The sequence below is a fragment of the Hermetia illucens genome, chromosome 2 (genome assembly GCF_905115235.1).
Source record: "Hermetia illucens chromosome 2, iHerIll2.2.curated.20191125, whole genome shotgun sequence".
NCBI classification, from domain to species: Eukaryota; Metazoa; Arthropoda; class Insecta; order Diptera; family Stratiomyidae; genus Hermetia; species Hermetia illucens.
Genome location: NC_051850.1, coordinates 78,383,833 through 78,391,412, shown reverse-complemented (window position 1 = coordinate 78,391,412; position 7,580 = coordinate 78,383,833).

Genomic DNA, 7,580 nt, shown 5'->3' with positions numbered 1-7,580 from the left:
CCGTATTGAATCTAGACATAGAATTCAAACGGTTTCTGCATTCCTGAACGATTTTCGAGGTGATCAAAGGACTGCTCAATGCCCTCAGTGCAGCTTGACTGTCACTGCAGATTGCGATGCGCCTGCCCTTCAACCGCTCGTCAATCACCCAGTTTGCCACCCTTAGGATCGCATAAACTTCGGCTTGAAAAACCGTTGCATATTGTCCCAAAGGAAAAGGCCACTTCTCGTTTTTATTCGAGAGGTAGACTCCGGCTCCAGAACCCTCTTCTGTTTTTGAGCCATCCGTGTAGAAGACTTCCGTATATCCCTCCACGCATTCCTCTGGGTCTTCCCAGTCCTCTCTACGCTTCAGGGGGGGAGGGGACACGAGAATCGGAATGCATTGTAAGAACTGGATTCAGTCCTCCCAGTAACTCTACCATAGTCAATCAAAAGAGTGGAGAAAACACTAAGGGAATGTGTTGACCTTGTCAAGAACATTACGCATTATTCATGTCTAATCCTTCTTTGCCTAAGTTTAAAATACAACCCAAGGTACATAAAAATGGAAGCGAAATACGGGAAATTATCGCGGACACTAATTCCCCTACCTAGAATATTGCAGAATGGCTACTACCAGAAATAAACGCTATCCGGGACTATCGTAGCAAATATGCCGTAAAAACCAGCTTCCAGGTCGAGAAGCTGAAGGATACTAAAATCAGGCAACATGAAACCCTAGTTTCATTTGATGTGAAACCACTTTTTCCGAGCATACTCGTCAAACAGGCTCTTCGCCATTTCGAACCGTGGCTTAACAAACACCGCACCTTAACCAAGGAAGAGAGAGGGAATCGCCAACATACAAAGCTAGCGTCTATATGCATGAGCGAAAACTATTTCGCCTTCCAGAATGAATACTATAAAACCACCGCAGGCACGGCAATAGGCAACCCACTTTCCTCTGTACTAAGCGAAATGTTTATGGCAGGTCTAGAGGAACCAATGGAACAACGGGGGATAATGCCTACTTTTCGGGTTAGATATTTTGATGATGTACTAGCCATCGTGGGCAAATCGCTGTTGAATGGATTGTTAGAAAAAATCAATCAGCTCCATAAAAATATTATATTTACTATGGAGACTGAACAAATGGTAGAAATACCATTCCTGGACATCAAAATCATTATAAACGGGGTAGATCTCGAGTTCGATATATTGAGGAAGCGCACAACCACCCAACGAGTCATTTCTAGCAGCTCTTTCCATTCACACCAGCACAAATTCGCGGTCTTCCATAGCATGGAAACATCCCCCTAACCAGAACGAGATATATCAAAGAACTGGTTTATATAAAAGACCCCGCGAGAGAAAATGGTTATAGCACCGACGTAATAGACGCCATAATAAGGAAGAAACAGGCTATCAGAAATAGGAAGCAATTGACGTCTTTCCCGAGCACCAATGATACGACAACAGTGAGATCGAGCATTACATACACCTCGTTGTGACCTAGGATTAGTAATGCGCTGAAAGGATTGAAAATAGAGGCTGTCCCAATAAGTAGACATGCACAACTTAAAACGCAACTTAGGAGCGTAAAGGTCCCATAATGCAAGGAGGATGAAAGGGGGATCTATAAAATCACTTGTCCGGAATGCACCAGTATATATATAGCGCAGACTAAGCGATTGGTAAAAACACGATTCGAGGAACATACTAAAGAACCGGAACTAGCGAATAAAAACTCATTATGGTACGTTAAATCTGCAGTTGCAAAATATATAGTAGACAGCGGCCATAACATTTCATGGGACAACGTGGGCATCATAAAAAAAATACATAAAGTCCACAAACTAGACGCCGCAGAAAATCTAGAAATACTTAAACTAAGTAACGCTATGTTGTTGAACACCGATATGGGCAATCAAGTTTATTCCAGGTAATTAGATTAAGTAATTAAGGGGGTATTACAAGTTTCAGACAAATTAGTTAATTAAATATTAGTTACCATTTTAATTGGTTTAAATGCGGGGTATATAAGGCTCTGAGTTAAGTATATCAAATCATTATGTTGTGTTCGAAACACATCTTTGCTACCTATTTATTATTTATTTTAAAAGAAAACTATAGTAAACTAAGGAATTATTGTTATAAAACTTATAGGCTGATTTAATGTTTAAGTATATCTATCTGAATTAGACATTACCCGCAAATTTCATTAGCACGCATATAGTATATACCTACATACATACACGTCTGTTTGGAGTAATTGATATTCATATACAAATGAGTAAAAAACTAAAACAAAATAATTCTTTCCGACCCCATTCGTACCAACCCCCTCTGGTGTGGTGTTGACGAATTGATATGTTATGAGGACGTCATACAGGTTGTAGAATGCACGAAATTCACGAAAAATGCCAAAGTTTCACCCACCATAACTTTGTTAATAAAATTTGTATTTTCCTCAAACTTGACTGAGTTGTGCATTATATTATCCCTCATCTCCATGCCGAATTTTATACTTCTGGGATTAACATAAGGGGGTTACCGGGTAAATTTCTAAACTGTGGAAATATTCTATTATTAACTTTACTTATGCAGATATCGGAACCGGATGTACTTTGAGGCCTAGATTTCATAGAGATGCACTACTTGCACTACTTTTCAGATTTTTCGGTTGGATAGGTTCTGAGAACGAGACCTGTTACACTTTTCGGGGGTCATATTTTGAGCCCCCACTCCCTTACATTTCACCCGATATAAAATATGGAACCAATTTAGAAAAGTAGTAATTGAGCCCTTTCATTTGATACCGCACATGGCCACATTTTATGAAATAAAATTCTGCATCCTCCATTTACATTACCCTTAAACTTAGTACAAAATGGCACCATTTCCTGTATGTATAGGGAACACCAGATCACACGCCCTATTTTCGTGACAACCGGTTTGGCGGTTTGTTCATGCACTTTCCTTTTCTGACTGTGCATGGGCTAGTGTTGGCTCATCTCTGGTGCGTGGACTAAAATGGCTATGGGAAGGACATCCAGAAAATAAAACCAACATGGACGAAGTCAGAAGGAGTAAATTTACGGTGCAGTGGCTCGGAGCCCCAGTACCGGCGGCTTTTGGGAGTGAGCAAGCTGGTTCCCGGCCCTTGGCCACCGTTGCATCTAATACTACACGTGTTTTAGATTTGGAGAAGGAGGCGTTCAAACGAAGCACAACTATGCCAAGAACACCAATTGCGAAGGTAAAGAATCATCATCATCAACGGCGCAACAACCGGTACCCGTTCTAGGTCTGCCTTAATAAGGAACTCCAGACATCCCGGTTTTGCGCCGAGGTCCACCAATTCGATATCCCAAAAAGCTGTCTGGCGTCCCGACCTACGCCATCGCTCCATCTTAGACAGGGTCTGCCTCATCTTCCTTTCCTAGCATAGATATTGCCCTTATAGACTTTCCGGGTGGGATCATCCTCATCCATACGGATTAAGTGACCCGCCCACCGTAACCTATTGAGTCAGATTTTAACCACAACCAGACGGTCATGGTATCGCTCATAGATTTCGTCATTGTGTAGGCTACGGAATCATCCATCCTCATGTAGGGGGCCAAAAATTCTTCGGAGGATTCTTCTCTCGAACGCGGCCAAGAGTTCGCAATTTTTCTTGCTAAGAACCCAAGTCTCCGAGAAATACATGAGGACTGGCAAGATAATTGTCTTGTACAGTAAGAGCTTTGAACCTATGGTGAGTTGTTTCGAGCGGAACAGTTTTTGTAAGCTGAAATAGGCTCTGTTGGCTGACAACAACCGTACGCGGATTTCATCATCGTAGCTGTTATCGGTTGTGGTTTTCGACCCTAGATAGGAGAAATTATCAACGGTCTCAAAGTTGTATTCTGCTATCTTTATTCCTCCCGTTTGACCTGTGCGGTTGTTGGTTGGTTGTTTTTCGGTGCTGACGTTGCCACCATATATTTTGTCTTGCCTTCATTGATGTGCAGCCCAAGATCTCGCGCCGCCTGGTGGATCTGGATGAAGGCAGTTTGTACGCGTCGGGTGATTCTTCCCATCATGTCGATATCGTCAGCATAGGCCAGTAGTTGGGTGGGTTAAAGAGGATCGTACCTCTCGCATTTACCTCAGTATCACGGATCACTTTCTCGATGAGAGAAGAATGATGGGTTAAAAGGGGATAGGTGGGCAAAAAAGGCGATTTCAACACCCATCGGATTTGATCAAGAGGTACCCAGCAGCAGCAAATAGATCCATTCAGGAGCAGCTCATCCATTTTACGATATCTTCCAATACCAAAGCCGGCGAAAGAGAAAGCTCGCAGGAGGGAGCCACTCAAAGGTAATCCGGCCAGGACTCACCGAGAACAGAGCCTGACCCAGAAGAACTAGCTTTCATGCGGCTTGCGACTAAAATAGTTGAGCGGTCCGAATTCATCAAGGACAAGCCCAACGTGCACTAAGCCATTAAGAACATAGTGAGAGCCATCAGGGTGCTTCACAATAGGTCACAGGACGAAATAAAAAAGCCTAAAGATAAATCGGGCATCCCAGCGGGAACAAAGTCACAGGCGGCCCAAATGACAACAAAGCACAAAATCATTAACCTTCGCTCAAGTAAGAGGGTGCGAGACAAAGAGGGGGAAGTTTTGGGAAATCAGCAGGCCCTAAAAAGGAAAAAAGGCGTCTTGATCAGTCCAACAAACGAAACTAAAAGTTTGGAAGGGCCCAAAGTACCCAAAGTAGGAAAGCCGGTTAGCGAAATGAAACTGACAGAAAATAAGAACGATGGTTGGACTAAAGGCATGAATAAAACCAGAAACAAGAAACCAAAGGTGCGAATTCGCCCAGAGGCAATTGTAATTTCCAGCAGAGGACATCTAACGTATGTGGAGATACTGAAGAAGGTGAAATCTGGCCTCGACCTAAAAGACCTAGGCGGAATCCGGTGGACCCAGAAAGGGGATCATGTTTGAGCTGAGAAAATTCAGCGTGGGGAAAACTGATGGCTTTCGTAACCAAGTTTTTAACTCACTTGGGGAGAATGTCGCGGTTCGTTCCCAAAAACATGAGATATATATTCAGTGCAAGGATCTCCATGAGGTAATGTCTAGAGAAGAGATCTGCACTGCCTTGAAGCAACAATTCAAGTTTGGAGTACTTCAGCGAAGAATCTATCGTGAGCCTAAGAAAAGCTTATGGCGGTGCTCAAACGGCCACAAGGCGACTGAGTGGAGTCAGCGTAGAAGTTGTTGGCCGTGGGGAAGGTCCGGATTGGATGGGATAGTTGAACAAACCTCTTTAAAGAGGTGCTACAAATGCCTAATGTTTGGACACTTCGCGAAGGCATACACTAGCGGCATATCGAAGGTGAGGGGGGGGGGGCAAAGGACATATTGCCAAGGAGCGCAATCGAGACCCCAAACGCATTTTGTACGAAGAAAAGGAGGGAAGGTGTCAATGCCCGGAATTTAGGAAGGCGTTAACTGCAGTGAAAAAATGATGTTAATACAAATAAACCTCAATCATTGCAGGGTCATGCAAGAGTTGCTTGCGCACGCCACTTACGAATCCGCGATCGAGTTTGCTATCATTAGTGAACCGCACAGAAATCTTGACGGTGGTGTATGGATCACACATTCAACTGGCGGAGCAGTAATATGGGCGTGCCGTCGTCAAGCCATACAATATAGAGTGGGTCAGGCGGCTAGTGGCTTTGTATGGAAATCCAAAAGAACACCAGGATGGTCTTCCAAAGCGATGGATGAGCAAACATTCTTGGAGGAGTGGCTAGACTTGCCTAGCAAAGTAGGCACCCCCACGGATTGAGCCCTCAATGTCACATAGGGCATCTCTAAAGCATGTGTCGCATGTGTCGATGCCTAGGAGATGCTCATTCCCCAATTATTGGTGCAATAGTAAACTTGCCAGCCTTCGATCGATTTGCCACAGAGTCAGACGAACGGCTCAGAGGGCAGTAGGTGGGATCGATCAAGGACAAAAGGAGAATGCCTATAGAGATGCTCGCCAGAGTCTCAAGTGCGCCATTCAGTAAGAGGGAATGTTTGAAGGGGCTCTGCTCCGTAGCGTAGCGCCAATAAAATGGTGACAAGATCATTCAGGGGCCAAACATCTCCGCAGATCACGTGCCCTATGCTCTTGTCGAAAATAATCCAGCGGCTTTCCCCAGCAGGAGGGGGGTATCTTTCAGAGCCCCCAGCAGAGCCCCCGGGGCTGGACGGTAAACCGAATAAGGCCCTCAAAGTTGCCGTGAAATGTAGACAGGATATGTTTGCGGAGTTGTTCGAAACCTGCATGTCCGAAGGTATCTTTCCTGCACCATGGAAGCGGCAGAAGTTGGTGCTGCTGCCTAAGGCTAACAAACTACCAGGGGAACTGTCCTCCTATAGACCCATATGTCTTCTAGACATTATGGGAAAAATATTGGAGCGGATTATTTATAATAGATTATTCCCAGTCGTCGAGCGCCAAGGGGGCCTTTTAGATAGGCAGCTTGGGTTCCGTAAAGCCAGAACAACCATTGATCCCATCAAAATGGTTACTGGCTTGGCCTAAAATGCAATTCACGGAAGGGGTTGTACCAGCAAATATTGTGTGGTGGTCACTCTGGATGTGAGGAATGCATTCAACTCGACTAATTGGAACCTTATACGAAAGTCTCCGGCGGCGGTTGATGTTCCCACCTACCTTGCCGCTATTATAGATAACTACTTGCAAGAGCGAACACTCTGGTATGATACCGATGATGGACCCAAGGAGTACGTTGTCTCCGCAGGTGTCCCACAGGGCTCAGTACTGGGCCCACTACTGTGGAACATCATGCATAATGATATACTTATCCTTTCGGTTCCGGAAGAGGCCACGGTGGTGAGTTACGCCGATGATATAGCACTGGTTGTGGTTGCAAAGCGTCTCGAGGATGCTGAGTTGTACTCAAGCGAAGCAATCAGTGTTGTTAAGGCTTGGCTAAAGAGTGTTGGATTGGCACTCGCGGAGGGAAAGGCAGAAACGGTCCTCATCACTAAGCGCCGCAAAAGAAAGTACGCCTGTATTAGAATCGGGAATCGTATCATTACTTCTAAGCCGGCCAGCAAAAACTTGGGGGTGATGATAGACCGAGGATTTAATTTTAAGCAGCATATAGAGCATACTTGTAGAAGAGCATCCACCACGAGTATGGCTCTCGCAAGGATGATGCCCGAACGTAGGGGGACCGCGGCATACTTGCAGGTTGCTCATAGCCAGGGTGGTGAGTTCTATCATGCTGTATGCAGTCCCAGTTTGGGGGAACGCGCTGCAGGTTTTAGACAATGCATACAAACTAGGTACGGTTTACAGAAGAGCAGCTTTAAGGGTGTGTTCTGCCTTCAGGACCGTCTCAGACGATGCAGCGTTCATAATCTAGAAAACCTTTAAAAGAAAAACTAAAATGTTCCCATGGATCCCGCATTCATATGATGGAGACTTCTGGTGACGGGCCCGGCGACAGGTCGACCAAGAAAATGCATACAATGTCATTACAAACGTGATGACCGGATTGAGTCACAAGGC